General features: G+C 54.5%; 2 protein-coding genes across 2 annotated transcripts in view; one reads left to right on the top strand and one right to left on the bottom strand.

Moving 5' to 3' along the window:
• ANAPC15 (anaphase promoting complex subunit 15) overlaps nucleotides 1-14246 on the bottom strand; it is a 75624-nt gene extending 61378 nt beyond the window's left edge. Inside the window, exon 1 of the mRNA XM_085628572.1 lies at nucleotides 14116-14246. The gene's annotated coding sequence lies outside the window, so the exon portion shown is untranslated. The remainder of the gene's footprint in view (nucleotides 1-14115) is intronic.
• A 591-nt stretch (nucleotides 14247-14837) lies between these two features.
• The window catches only part of CCM2 (CCM2 scaffold protein), a 371750-nt gene continuing 371277 nt past the window's right edge, over nucleotides 14838-15310 (top strand). The window contains exon 1 of the mRNA XM_085628570.1: nucleotides 14838-14971. The gene's annotated coding sequence lies outside the window, so the exon portion shown is untranslated. The remainder of the gene's footprint in view (nucleotides 14972-15310) is intronic.

The following is a 15310-nucleotide window of genomic DNA, read 5'->3' as shown; positions in this document are numbered from 1 at the left end:
AAGCAGTAGTGAATGAAACTACTTCTGCCCTAGGCAACTTAACGGAGGAGCAGTCTGCGATGCGGATTGTTGTTCTCCAAAATCGTCTTGTCCTTGACGTCATCCTGGCCGATAGGGGCGGAGCCTGTAGAGTCATCGGATCGAGCTGCTGTGTTTTCATTCCAGAAAACGCGCCATCAGTATATAAAGCCATAACTCGTCTTCATAAGATTGCAAGTCAGATACACCAGAATCCAGGCACCTGGACTTGGTCCGGTTGGTTCTGGAGTGTGTTGTCAGCCTGGGGATGGAAAGTCCTATCCTTCCTAGGTATTGCCCTGCTCATAGTATTCAGTTGCTGCCTGTGTCTACAATGTGGGCCAGCGATTTGCGGCCTGTGTGCCACATCATGTATTCCACATTCAAGTTCTCATTCAAAATCCCGTAAGAAGAAAGAAGAGCAAATGATGTTACATGAACAGATTGATGGATTCATGAGGATCGATATATCATGAAGGGTCCGTAGGGGACAAGGAGGGAATGAGGAAATATGAATTTTTATGATCAATTGTGTCCCCTATCTTAAACCCCAACGGCTCCATGTACGTGCTACAAGTACATGTATGTTCCCTCCACTTCCAGCAATGAAGACGCAAATACATTTGTGTCCAACGTTAACATGTCCTCTTTCAGATCCACCATGAATGGGTCGAATATTCCGTTCCTAAGTATGCCTTGCCACCGTCTTTATATGGTGCACCTTTCACGTTTTTCAGCTCTGGCGAGTTAGGCCCTGAATTCTGCCATCGAGCCTTTTCCTGCCTTCTGCCTCTGAATGCTCCAGCCTGGACCTGCATCTGTATCCATGACCTTTGTCTTACTCCCTGTGCGGCTAACGGTGCCCGGCTCGGCCTGTTGCCTGCCAAGACTGTATTTTGCCTTCAAGTTATCTGCTCCGCTCCTCGAAAAATACATTCCTGTCTAGTAGTTTAGGTAAACATCCTTCCAGCTGCAGAGCAAAGGGCCCGGCCTCACTGTCTCCGTGCAAGTAATTCATAGCTCCTGTTACCATGGTAGGCCCATGCCCCCTTGCATCTCATGTAGACACGTAGACGCTTATACACGTACTAGCAGTCAGTATAGGATAGCCTCTGCCCGAGAGACCTTTCCTTCCAGATAATACAGTTCCTTAAACACAAGATATTAGATACGATTTGGGATTAGGTTGTTCTGACATCCCAGACTTCTGTCTCCTCATGTAGGGCTAAATGTCAAGTCCCCTTCACCCTCCAGTTACACGTCAATCACACGTCATGCTGCTGCACGCGCATCTCTGCCATGTATTTCTGCGGACGTTGCAGGATTCTCTTATGGATCCACCCACCTGTAACATCCTCATAATGACGTTTCTAGTACACGCCCTTACGCACGCCTATTGTAACGCCTTTTTCATTACGTATGTGTATTCTTATCTCTCCTCTCAGCTGTTACGCCTCCTGCATCTGCCTTTTACTGTAATGCATTGACTATATATATGATAACCTGTCAATAAAGTATGCTCAATCCCTTCCCGAACCTTCGTGGTGACGGAATCCGATTGCCTGGTTCGAACCAATCCCTTTGTAAGGAATAAAACCCCTTTTATAACCTCTAATATCACGGATTCTGCCTCTTATTTTATTCTGAGTTATCCTTATTGAACTTTACCGCATAAATTAAGTACAGGTAATTAAAATTTACCACAGCGCCCAAAGGCTCTAGACCCCAGAGGCAGAACACCTGCTCTAAAAGAAGTCATAACATCTGCAGAGACATCAGTCTCACCCACTGATGCCTCTCGAGACTCCAACGAACCGTCCAAGCTCCCTAAAACCATAAATCAACCATGGGATCAGTACACCAAAAAGGAACTGTCTGGTGGACGGCCCGCACGCCCCCGTTATAGGGTCTGATGACACTGATTTTTCATGGAGCCCGACGATCTGAGACCGGGTCGGGAAACTTGTTCCTTCAGCCAGATATAGACTGCATCCTGTGAATGCTGCCCATGAATTTTAAGCAGTTCTGGTGTTGTCAGCAAGACTCTACCAAGGAGACGATTGCATTCTGCCATATGGAGGGGTCCATCAAGCAGCTCACACACTAAGCTTTGTAGTTTAGTCTAGTTGTAACTTGCTGTTATTAGGGCCACAGAAGCTTCCTTTACAGAAGTTTAGGGTAGTGGTTGGTTGGGCAAGGGAGTTGGGACCATAGTTTCTAGTTTTGTCTTAGGTTTGTTACCGAGCCGGAGCACCCAGCTCGCTACTTTGGACACACTTGCATACCACCATCAGTGTAAAACGACTAGGCCTCCACATAGCTCCAGTCCTTTAACACCCTGGCCCGTCAGGTCAAGCAAGCAGCTGGAACCCAGTGACCCCATGCACATGCTATGACTATATCCCAATATAGGGGGGGGGGGGGCCCTGTGAATTCTCTTATGGAATGTCAACGGGCTCCTAGATAAAGTGAGGCGTACAGCAGTATTACCCAAAGTTTGCCCCCGATGTCGTCCTGCTCCAAGAGATGCATCTTATGGGGAATCCATGCCCCTTCCTTGCACACCATGGGTTCGACAGTCTGGCACAGCAAGTTTGGGCGGGAATCTCAAGGGGGTGGCGATCCTCCCTTTCACCCCTGCCAGTGTATTCAGGGACCCGCAGGGCCACTTTGTGGCTCTGGCTGTGACTCTGGGAGGGGCAGCCATCAACTTAATGCCGCATTATGGGCCTCCCGCGACCCTTACACCCACCCTGAGCTCTACCAAAGACAGTCTCCTCCCTTCCCCCGGGTCCAACAGTAATCGGGGTGACTTTAAAACAGTCATGCAGCCATCTAAAGATGCCACCGACACACCATCCCCACACAGCATGCTAATTGGGTGACAGAATGGGCAGCAAAGCTAGGCATATGCGACGTCTAGAGGACATGGAACCCCAGAACTCTTCAATACACTCACACCTTGGCAGCGCACGATACCCATGTGCGCATTGATTTGCTATTAATGCCAGCCCCTGATTGCCATGTGGTAACTGATATCTGTATTCTCCCCCGCGGCACAGCAGACCACTCTACCCTCCTCCTCCTCCTTCAAGTGGGGGGCCCCACGGGAGCCCTGCGCCCCATCTGGAGGCTTAACGCCTGGTTCCTCCAAGATGACACGTTCCAGCAAACAATTAGGGATTAACTCAAACAATAATTTCTAACTAACCAACACAGATCCCTCTCCAGGCACGCTATGGGAGGCCGGCAAGGCCACAATCCGGGTCTTCGCCAAGGGACACCTTTAAGCCAAGCGTTAGGCGCAGGATAGCCGGTTCTCCCTTTTGGAAGCCCAGGAGACTCGCTTGGAACAGACCTAAACCGAGACGGAAGGAGGGGGGTGGGCACCAACAGCTCGAGCTGTTGATAGAAGAAAAAAAACTCATTGCTCGAATCCGCAAAATTAATGTGGCTGTCCACTGCGGCCCGCATTTATGACGGGGGGGGGTTAAAAATGGTAAGCTACTCCACTGGTTGGCCTCAGCGCTTGGCGAGTCGATTCGTTCCGGAGATTCTGGACCATCAAGGTTGCACCCACTGCACGCCTACCTCAATTGCCCAAGCCTTTGCCGAAAACTACTCCCGGCTCTACTCCACTGACTGGTCTGGGATGTTGGCCCAACGTCGGTCGATGCAACTAGACTCTACCCTACTTCCCCGACCGACAGGGTCAGAATCTGCCCAGTTACGGTTCCAAATAATGTTATGATACGATAAGAATTAGTTTGAAATTCTAGCAAGATGTAGAAGTTAATGCCTCGCCATTTGACTGCATACTCTGTTCATGACTGATCTCCTGTAATTCCGGTGAAATAAAGCCTTTGACTACACACAGTTTGAGGATTATAACACCTTGTATGTGGTGATGAGGGCTGAGTATGAGCCACTGCACGGCCAAGGATTTTAGACCTATGTGTTGAACTATTACCTACCTTAGAGAATCTGCTGGATAGAACGGTCTTAGTTGGGTCAGATTACGAGGTGATACCAAGACATGCTGTGAAGTTATAGAGGCAATGGATCTTCCAAGGTGGCTTTACAGTTCACAACCCCTGGTCTACAGCATCCTGAACAGTCTAGGTGAGCATTTAGCAAAGGAACGTATCTGCTTTATAGACCTTACATTGATTTGTCGCTCTATGTCAGAGGTATGATGAATCATGCACATCCGTTCAACAGTAACTGGTGTGTGAATTACGCAATGCCTGTTGTTCTATCAACTGTCTCCACTGATGGCACTACGCACACAGTGTTCCTGGTTCTTGTGGCAGGTGTCTCCTACAGTAGACAATCTCATCTTCTGTAATACACTCAGCACTTCGTTCAGGATAAAATGTTCTTAGCGTGTTTCCGGTGGTGCATGCACAAATGTCTATTATTAAAGTACATATCTCATTCTCTGTGACACACATGACTGTTTGTCAGCAAATGGTAGTTTCAACTACCTTTACTTCTCAAATGTGTCTTAAAGAACCACATCTGCTCCTACAATCTGGACCCCACTGTGCAACACTAGAAAGTCAGATGTCTTCTTGTTGGAGCCGGCCTCGTGGCGTGGTCCTGTTCCCCCTCGCCAAGCCGCACGAGGTCCCCTGCACCTCGGGGCTCCTCCATTTTGGATTGTACGTGACTCTGCGCGCCAGCCTACGTGACCCCGCTCAACCCGGCCTCGGCCCCAGCAAGCCCCGACATCCAGGCACCACCAACTGGCCAGGGGGTACCACGCGAACACTTCCCCACTCCCGGCGGAGGGCAGTATCGATGGGACCCCCAACCGTCCTCCCACACCTAGGTGCGATCGCCCCACAGCTCTCCTGGGCCTGGCGTCTCTCCCGCTGGGCGTCTGGCCTCCCCCAGCCCGGCCTCTCCACCCCCCCCGGGCGCAAGGGTCCGTACATCAAAGGGCTCCAGACCTATCTCTGGAGCGACCCTGCAACAGGACAGCAGTTGTATCCCGGAGTCGAGAGCCCTGCTGATCGAATCGCGGCCGACCCAACGGAGAAGAACTCTTGCTTGAAACTCTACCACGAGCCCTGCTGACTGCGTCGCGGCTCCACCTTATTGAGGTCACGAAGCCTCACGGAACATCGGAGCCCTGCTGACGCTGTCGCGGCCCAACCTCGCTGAAACCTCCCTCGGAGCCCTGCTGACGTCGTCGCGGCTCGAGCTGAACCAAGACACCGTAAGAGCCCTGCTGACCTGGTCGCGGCTCGAACTCCACGGACTGAACACCAGAGCCCTGCTGACGCCGTCGCGGCTCGACCCCTCCGAGATCCGGAGGCCCTCCAGCGTGGAGATAAGAACTGGGCCCCAGGTACCCTCGTACCAAGCTGCTGCTAAAGACTGTCCCGCTACCCCGTCCCTACCAAAGACTTTGAGACTCTTGTGGATCCCTCGATCCCCCCCTTGTAAATATTGATAATCGTAACTTCATAAGTACTGATAAAGAACTGCTCGTCTTGCTGAATCCTCTTGAGTCCTGTGTGGTGGTGTTACTGTGCTAGTACGTTATAGGAGAAGGACCTCTCCCCGGAGTCTTCTCAGCAGCGCTCGGCTACTTCGTGCAGTGTGGGGGCCCCTCTGGGTGGTCTCTCCGACCCCCTGAGGCCCGCCTTCCAACATTTGGTGGCCAGCGACGGGATCCGAGCCGAACGCAGTTCGTACAAGCAAGTAACCCACTCGCTATCCATCCAGACGAACAGAGACCATGAGCAACCAGGAAACCACCGCGACCATGGAGTTCCAACCAGAACGGTTGGAAGAGTATACTCACAAAGAGTTAAAACAGTTCTGCAAAGACAAGGGCATTGCAACCACCGGCCTAGGTACCAAGGAAGAGATGCAGAAAGCCCTGAGAACCTGGATAGAGTCCGAGGCGGACCCCTCCCAGAACGAAGGGCCCCTGCCCCTAAATGCAGCCACACCACCCGCACCGACCCCGGTGGAGGGAGAGACAGCCTGGGAACCGGCCTCTCCGTGGAGGAAATACAAGAGCGGGAGAAGGTCCGGACCCACGAACTAGAGCTTGCACGACTTCGGCTGGACGACGAACTCCGGCTGGCCGAAAAGAAAATGGCCCTAGAACAGCTACGGCTGCAGGAAGAGATAGAGGAGAAAAAGCGGCACATCGAGAATTGGAAGAAAAAAGGTTGACCCTTGAACACGAGCGGGGCCTCAAAGAACTCGAACTCAAGGCCCAGAAGGGGGAGACCGGCACCCCCAGTAATAGAGACGCTCCACCCCCCGCCGAAGCCAAGGTGCATATCCCCAAAGAGGTCGTCAAAGAATACTATAAAAACGACGGCATCCAGCAGTGGTTCAAGGCGTACGAGGTGGCCATGACCTCCCATCGGGTGCCCCGGAAGGATTGGGGTGCTGGCCTGTGGGGGCGGTTCCTTAGCGAGGGCCGAGACACCCTGCTCCAGCTACCAGAAGAGGTGGTGACCTCCTACGACCATATGAAGGAGGCCCTGCTCACCCGCTACAGACTACCCGCGGAAATGTACCGCCAGCGTTTCAGAGACTGCAAAAAAATCCCCGGTACCACGTGGGTAGAATATGTGGACTTCTTCAGCAGGGCCCTAGAAGGATGGATCAAGGGTAGCAAGGTCACCACCTACGGGCAGCTGGTCGACCTCATTATTTGGGAACACCTCTCCAACAACTGCTTCGTGGAGCTAAGACAACACCTCCTCGACAGCAAGCTGACCGAACCGCGGAAGCTCGCCGCCGAGGCCGATCGATGGGTCAACACCCGAGTCCCCTGGGAACTCGAGGGGGGGGGGGGGGGGGGGGGGGAGAGTACCAGAGAAACACCACCGGACCTCCCCGCCAGCGCGGCGGAGGAGGAGGGTCGAACCGGAATCGGGACATCCCCGCCGGGCCACCCCGAAGTCCGCCTCGAGGGCCGCCTCAGCAACACCTCTCCCCGAGCCTGGCCCGAAGAGGGACGGCACCAGCCCGGACCAGACCCCGGCCCTCGATAACCTGTTACGGCTGCCAACAAACCGGACACTATGCCAGCGACCCGGCCTGCCCCATGAACCGAAGAAGTGGTGCCGGCGGGCCCCCACTCCGAGAGCTGGCGGCTGCCGCCCTGGGGGAAGGGGAGGAAGAGGAAGAACCCCTCGACAGAGGAACCACTCAGTGGGAGCCGGCGGCCATGTCCCTGGTCTGCCTGAGCAGCCGAGAAATGGTGCCCCGAACACCCATCCCGAGCAACACCCAGAAGTACCAGCAGTGGGTCACTATCCATGGACAACGGGCCGAGGCCCTCCGTGACACCGGAGCCAGTGTCACCGCTGTCCGCTGCCACCTGGTGACCCCCGAACAGATCCTGCCCAATGTACTATGCCCCGTCCGGACGGCCGACAACAGCGAAAGCATGTGCCAGATGGCCCAGGTCCCCTTCGAATGGGGAGGGGTGACGGGCATACTAAAGGTGACTGTCCGCGACGACGCCCCGGTGGACTGCCTCCTGGGGAACGACCTAGAGAGTTCTCCCTGGGCTCAGGTGGAGCGGCGAGAGCACCTCCGAATGTTGGGGCTACCCGAATGGGCCTGTGCCACTACCCGGTCCATGGCCACCCAGGCCCCACGCTCGCCCATAGCATCCGACCCCACCAGGCCCGAGGGGCCCGCCCCACCACCCGCCTCCAGCGAGGGAGAAGTGGACGCTGATACCGGATCCACCGAACCCTCCCCAGACGAAATCGCCTCTCTCGAAGCGCTCCCAGCGCTTGCCCAATGGCGCCGCGACGGGGGTCCCACCCGAGAGCAGTTCCAGCAGGAACAGAAGACCTACCCCTCCCTCGAAGGGGTCCGACAGCAGGCGTCCTCGCAGGCCAGCGGTGACCAGACCGGAACGCACTGGGTCTATTGGGCAGAGGGCCTACTGTACAGCGCACAGAAGATTGCGGAACTGGGGGCCAGTCGCGTGCTGGTGGTCCCCCTCCGATTCTGGGAGTTCCTCCTTAACCTAGCGCATGATGTGCCCCTCGCCGGGCACCTGGGGCAGGACAAAACCTACAGCCGCCTGGTGACCTACTTCTACTGGCCCCGGATGCGGAGAGACGTGGACAACCACTGCCGGTCCTGCCAAGCCAGCGGGAAGGCGGGGGGGCGGGTCAAAGCCCCCCTCCAGCCCTTTCCAACGGTCAACACCCCGTTCGAACGGGTCGGGATAGACATTGTAGGGCCCCTGGACCCCCGGACCGCCCTGGGTCACCGCTTCATCCTGGTCCTCGTGGACCACGCAACCAGGTACCCTGAGGCTATCCCGCTTCGGACTGTGACGACCCCCGTGGTGGGCCGGGCCCTAATGGGGGATCTTCTCGAGAGTGGGATTCCCCCGAGAAGTGGTGAGCGACCGGGGTACGAACTTCATCTCTAAATACATGCGGTCCCTGTGGCAGCAGTGCGGGGTCACGTACAAATTCACCACCCCATACCACCCTCAGGGGAACGGACTGGTCGAGCGGTTCAACAGGACCTTAAAGGGAATGATCTAGGGCCTGGAAGAGCCCCTAAGTGTCATGTTACGGCGCTTGCCGTCCCCCGCCACGAAGACGCACACACAGAGACGAACCGAAATACTCACTTCCGGGCGGAAGTCGAGTACCGGTCTAGTCATCCACAGGAGCACTAGGGTCAAGGAAGCGCTTCCGGGGGAAACGCTTATACGCCGCGTTTCCCGCCGGCTCGGCGCTTCGTATTCTTTGGAGTTCCGAGCAGCGAGGAGCGAGAGTGACCGTCCTGAAGCCGAACGGAAAAGAACGCCGTCCCTATCCAGTGGAACCTGTTTCTACCTTCGTCCACGCTTCGGAACCTGTCCTGGCTTCTCAGGTTTTTCCTAGACCCTTGTCCCCTAGGCTGTTGAAGGGTGCCGTTGCTGATTTGCCTTTGATGATTTTGCACAGTTCATTTAGCCTAAAACGCGCCTTGCGCCATTTCTGATTTCCATTGCTGATTTTGCCTGGATGATTTTGCCACAGTCTGTTTTAGCCTAAACGCGCTTTGCACCATTTCTGATTCCATTGCTGATTTTGCCTGGATGATTTTGCCACAGTCTGTTTTTGCCTAAACGCGTTTAGCGCCATTTCTGTTCTCCATTGCTGATTTTGCCTTTGATGATTTTGCCCATTAGTATGTACTGAAATACTATTGAGGAGGTTCCTTTGACTTCTCGCTGTTGCGCCTTGCAGTTTGTTTTCCCTACTCGGAAGCAGGGGTTAAACTCTGATTCACCGCTTCCAGGGTCGTTCTTGGGAAAACAGCTTGAACTGACCACGGTGTGAGAGCACCGACATTTGCTATACTGTATAGCCTGTCCTTGGCCTTTCACCTACTCGACGGCCGTGTAGCGACCGGCGTTCCCGCAGTAGGGTGAGTTCCTTGAGTCTGGGACAGGACATAGCTCTGTGTGTGCTTCCATTGTGGTTGTGGGTTCCTCACTGACCATAGTCTTCCTCTTTCGCAGGTCTTTCCGAGATACCCTGCACCCCTACCTACCGCTGTCATTCAGGCTCCTTTCCCTGCGTCCATCTCATCCCTGCTGGGTTCTACTGTTCACGAGGGTCAGGTGGGTGCGGGGACGGGCGCTCCTGTCGTCTCTGCGGAATCGCTGCACAAGCAGAGGTAAGTCTTGTGGAGCAATACTGACACTAAGGCGGAGATGGGATGTCCTGCTGCCGTGCCTCCTGTTTGCCTATCGGGAGGTCCCGCAGAAGTCCCTGGGGTTCAGCCCTTTCGAACTGTTGTATGGGCATCCGGTCCGCGGACCCCTCAGCCTGGTCAAGGAGGGCTGGGAGACGAAGCCCCAAGATGCCCCTCCCGACGTCTACCGATACCTCCCGACCCTACGAAACCAGACCCGCAGGTTCCGAGCCCTGGCCGAAGCCAACCAGGAGGACATGAAGCGATGGTATGATCGGAACGCCTCTACCATTGAGTTTGAGCCAGGCCAGCAAGTCTGGGTCATGGCCCGGTTGACCCCTGCGCCCTCCAGGACAAATGGACTGGGCCCTTCAAGGTGGTGGAGAAGAAGAGCCCCGTCACCTACCTAATCGACCTAGAGTCCCCCCGGAACCCCCTCCGGGTCCTACATGCTAACCGGCTCAAACCCCACTTTGCCCGGACCGAACTGAGCCTGCTACTGGCAACCGACGATGGGGTGAAGACTACTCCGAGCCCCTACCCGACCTCCTGCGGATCAGCGACCACGATGGGTCCATCGAAGACGTCCAACTCGCCTCCTCCCTGACCCCGGAACAGCGCCACGACTGTCAGCAGCTGTTGCAGCCCTCTTCTCCCTCACTCCGGGGGTGACCCCATGGTGCGTCCACGACGTCGACACTTGGGACAGTCCCCCCGTGCGACACCGAGCCTACAGAGTACCCGACCGGGTGCGGGCCTGCATCCAGGGCAAGGTGGCAAAGATGCTGGCCCTCGGGGTCATCGAGCCCTCCGACAGCCCGTGGGCCAGTCCCGTTGTCCTGGTACCGAAGGCCGCCGCCCCAGGCCATCCCCCGGAGCTATGATTTTGTGTGGACTACCGGGGTCTGAATGCTGTTACCAAGACCGATGCCCATCCCCTTCCCCGGGCCGACGAGCTCATCGACCGTTTAGGAGCAGCCTGCTACCTGAGTACTTTTGACCTCACCGCCGGGTACTGGCAGATCCAGCTCACCCCCGGCGCCCGAGAGAGATCCGCTTTCTCCACCCCTGATGGGCACTACCACTTTCGGGTGATGCCCTTCGGCATGAAGAACGCCCCGGCCACCTTCCAGAGACTGGTGAACAAGGTTCTGGCCGGGCTAGAGGCCTTCAGCGCGGCTTAGTTGGATGACATTGCCGTGTACAGCAACCACTGGGCTGAGCACCTGGGGCACCTCAAGGCTGTCCTGGCCGCCCTCCAAAGGGCCGGGCTCACGATCAAGGCCAGCAAGTGCCAGATAGGTCAAGGATCGGTGACCTATCTGGGCCATCAGGTGGGGAGCGGTCAGGTGGCTCCCCTCCAACCAAAAGTTGATGCCATCCAGGCCTGGGAACCCCCCCACCACCCAGACAGCTGTCTGGGCCTTCCTGGGCCTCACCGGGTACTACCGGCGATTCATCAAAGACTATGGGAGCATTGTTGGCCCCCTCACAGAGCTCACGTCCAAAAAGCAGCCCAAGAAGGTGCACTGGACACCCCGCTGCCAGTCGGCCTTCGAGACGGCGATGTGCACTGCCCCCGTGCTACAGGCCCCTGACTACAGCAAGGAGTTCGTTGTGCAGACGGACGCCTCCGAATATGGAATTGGGGCCGTCCTGTCCCAGGCAGACGCGGAGGGACTCGACAGACCCGTGGACTTCATCAGCCGATGGCTATTGCCCCGGGAACAGCGGTGGAGCACCATCGAGCGAGAGGCATTCGCTGTCGTGTGGGCCCTCAAGAAGCTCCGGCCCTATCTCTTCGGCACCCACTTCCGGGTTCAAACCGACCACCGGCCCTTGCGGTGGTTAATGCAGATGGGAGGCGAGAACCCCAAGCTGCTGCGGTGGTCCATCTCGCTGCAAGGGATGGACTTTTCCGTCGAACACCGGCCCGGTAATGACCACGCCATCGCCGACGGCCTCTCCCGCCTCGACGAGGAGAATCCCCAAGGAGATGGGTGACTCTCCCTGCCTTCAGCTGGGGGGGGGGGCGCTTGTTGGAGCCGGCCTCGTGGCGTGGTCCTGTTCCCCACTCGCCAAGCCGCACAAGGTCCCCTGCACCTCGGGGCTCCTCCATTTTGGATTGTACGTGACTCTGTGCGACAGCCTACGTGACCCCGCTCAACCCGGCCTCGGCCCCAGCAAGCCCCGACATCCAGGCACCACCAACTGGCCAGGGGGTACCACGCAAACACTTCCCCACTCCCGGCGGAGGGCAGCATCGATGGGACCCCCAACCGTCCTCCCACACCTAGGTGCGATCGCCCCACAGCTCTCCTGGGCCTGGCGCCTCTCCCGCTGGGCGTCTGGCCTCCCCCAGCCCGGCCTCTCCGCCCCCCCGGGCGCAAGGGTCCGGACATCAAAGGGCTCCAGACCTATATCTGGAGCGACCCTGCAACAGGACAGCAGTTGTATCCCGGAGTCGAGAGCCCTGCTGATTGAATCGCGGCCGACCCAACGGAGAAGAACTCTTGCTTGAAACTCTACCACGAGCCCTGCTGACTGCGTCGCGGCTCCACCTTATCGAGGTCACGAAGCCTCACGGAACATCGGAGCCCTGCTGACGCTGTCGCGGCCCAACCTCGCTGAAACCTCCCTCGGAGCCCTGCTGACGTCATCGCAGCTCGAGCTGAACCAAGACACCGTAAGAGCCCTGCTGACCTGGTCGCGGCTCGAACTCCACGGACTGAACACCAGAGCCCTGCTGACGCCGTTGCGGCTCAACCCCTCCGAGATCCGGAGGCCCTCCAGCGTGGGGATAAGAACTGGGCCCCAGGTACCCTCGTACCAAGCTGCTGCTAAAGACTGTCCCGCTACCCCGTCCCTACCAAAGACTTTGAGACTCTTGTGGATTCCTCGATCCCCCCCCTTGTAAATACTGATAATCGTAACTTCATAAGTACTGATAAAGAACTGCTCGTCTTGCTGAATCCTCTTGAGTCCTGTGTGGTGGTGTTACTGTGCTAGTACGTTATAGGAGAAGGACCTCTCCCCGGAGGCTTCTCAGCAGCGCTCGGCTACTTCGTGCAGTGTGGGGGCCCCTCTGGGTGGTCTCTCCGACCTCCCGAGGCCCGCCTTCCAACACTTCTCTAGAAAAAAATCCACTACACTCTTAACACTGGGCTCAGCCGGGGGAAAAGAGGAGGTTTTCGTGATTACGAATGAGAACTTAGTGGAAGAAACAATGTTTAAACTATCCAAGTGTTTTTGTTGATGAGTTGGGTAAGAAAAAGTGATTTAAACACAGAATATAAGTGAAGGCAAACGATGTTCCTGTCAAATATAAGCTGCATGGCGCTGTTTTCAGTGTTAAGGAGGCTCTTGAGAGTCAGCTGATGAGTTTGTGACAACTGGTATAATAGAAATCAGTTGAGTATACTTCGTTGCTTTCTTCTCCTGTGTTGGCGAACCAGCGCAGTGGGAGCGGAGAGATGACAGCTTTAGAAGTCTTAAAAAGGAAATGTGTGCAGATTCTCGCCCTCTTCCAAAAGTGTAGTGTAATGTTGGCTACGGTGGAGGTGCTAGATGGCTTATCAAGCTTGATTTATCATCTGCACAGTACCTGCTGGAATTAGAATCAAAATAAAGACTTGTGACTGCTTTTGTGTAACCAGTGGGCCATTCCAAGATTGCCAGATGCAGCAGTCCCCGCCGCCTCTGTAGTTCAACGCATAACGCACCACTTTAAAGATATTAAAGGAGTAGTAGTCTTTCTTGGCGAGGTTTTGGCTTAGGTCTCAGAACGTGCCAAAAATAATATATGTCCTTGGAGTGGCTGTTGTGCATACTTCAAGAGCATGAGATTTTGTGACAGAAGGAAAAGAGTGAGTTTCTGAAGCAGAAAGTAGAATACCTTGCCGGTCATTTCAAAAGACTGCACTTATTCACCTGGTTTGGTTACAGCTATTGTTTCTGCAGCACAACCAAAAGACTAAGAAGGTCCTGAAATATTTTGTGGGTTAATGAGAATTGTACTGTTATACGGCTCGTGCAGCACGCATGGTTTGTTTGAAAAATAAAATTAAAAAGTAAATTTTGACTGGAATCCAAAATGGCAAGACACATTTCAATGGGTCAGAGGGCAAATGGCTTAACTGTCACGCAACTCTGATGGAAGCTTATCTATTCTAACGCGAGAAAAAAAACTTTTGCATGCACACAGTTTGTTTGGATTATGACAGTATACTGTGAGCAGAACACTTCACCCTGCAAATATCATGCTCTCACTTTTATAACCGCCCCCTGTAACACAGTGCTACCATATATGCACAATAATTTAGCCCCCACTCCATTCCGCTTGACTCTGCACTCTAACTCCTTGGAGACTCTAAACAGTATCACGCCCCTCTTTTCACTCACCTTGATCCGGTTCCTTTGATAAAGGCGGCCAGAGGCCGTTACCTCTGCCCACAACGAGCGTGGTGACACCGTTCCCCAACTTGCCCGCCGGTTACTGGTTAAAATCTTCACTGATAAAGAAACAGGACTGATCGGTCAGTCTCCCATCAACTGCGGCGGCCATCTTGAAGGAAAACTTGAGGAGTACTGCATCTGGTTAGCCGTGGAAGGGGCTTTATTTTGACACCCAAGCAGGTACCCGTACAGACACGGTTTCTCCGTTGGGAACAGCTGTTCGATGACTTCCGGGATCCGTGTACCTAAACGCTGCAGCCTCTTTGTCAGGAGCGGCTTGGGTGGTCTGTTGAGATTATTATTGAGTGGCGATACGTTCTCCATTGAAAGATAGTCGTAGGCAAAGGCGTTAACATCTTAGCCTTTATACTAGGAGGCCATCTTGAAAAGGTCGTATTTTGACTTTCTAAGGCATGACAAAAAAAATAATCAATGAACGTCCGATTGAAAAGTCCTTTACAAAATCTTCAAATATTGTTATTTTTTCATAAGGTACCGAATGTATAATTTTAGTTAAATAATATTATTTTTCATGAATAAAGGTGATTCACATATTGTTGTGCTGTTTACTTTATTTTCCATGCTTTACTTCTTATGTTTTTTGCTCTAAAGGCGTTTTACTTCGGTTGAAATATACCAGTCAATTTCTGAACGCCTTTCTGACTATTTTCTTGGGCTCTTTCTAGCTGTATGACCACTACATGACGTAAGTCCTCCAGCTGCCTCGCACGGCACCCCTCCCCGCGCGGGGCATGCTGGGGGCATTTACACCCAAGATGGAAGGTGGCCGCCCTAGTCACTGGTAACGGGCGCTGTTGGGCGGGGATCTTGGTTTTCGGGTAGCATGGGGCAAAAGCTGTCGCGGATGGTGATTGTATGGGAGCGTACCTGAGGATTAGTGGCTGATGTAGATGTTGTTAGAGATGTTGTTGACTCAATTAGTCAAGTTTTGTAGTGATGTCACAGGCTTAAAAGTGTAAAGTGACGCCATAAAAATGTGGGTGGTGTCATTTATAAAGTGACGCTATTGGCTGAGTACTTTGGTGAGTATGCTTAGAATCCCTGCTAGTTCCAATACAAGTAATGCACACTGAGCGTGTAGGTGTGCTTTTTATTACAATAGGAGCAAGCACCAAGTTAC

This window comes from Triturus cristatus, chromosome 10 (genome assembly GCF_964204655.1).
Source record: "Triturus cristatus chromosome 10, aTriCri1.1, whole genome shotgun sequence".
NCBI classification, from domain to species: Eukaryota; Metazoa; Chordata; class Amphibia; order Caudata; family Salamandridae; genus Triturus; species Triturus cristatus.
The sequence above is the reverse complement of the archived record's forward strand: the minus strand, read 5'-3'. Positions and strand labels throughout refer to the sequence as shown.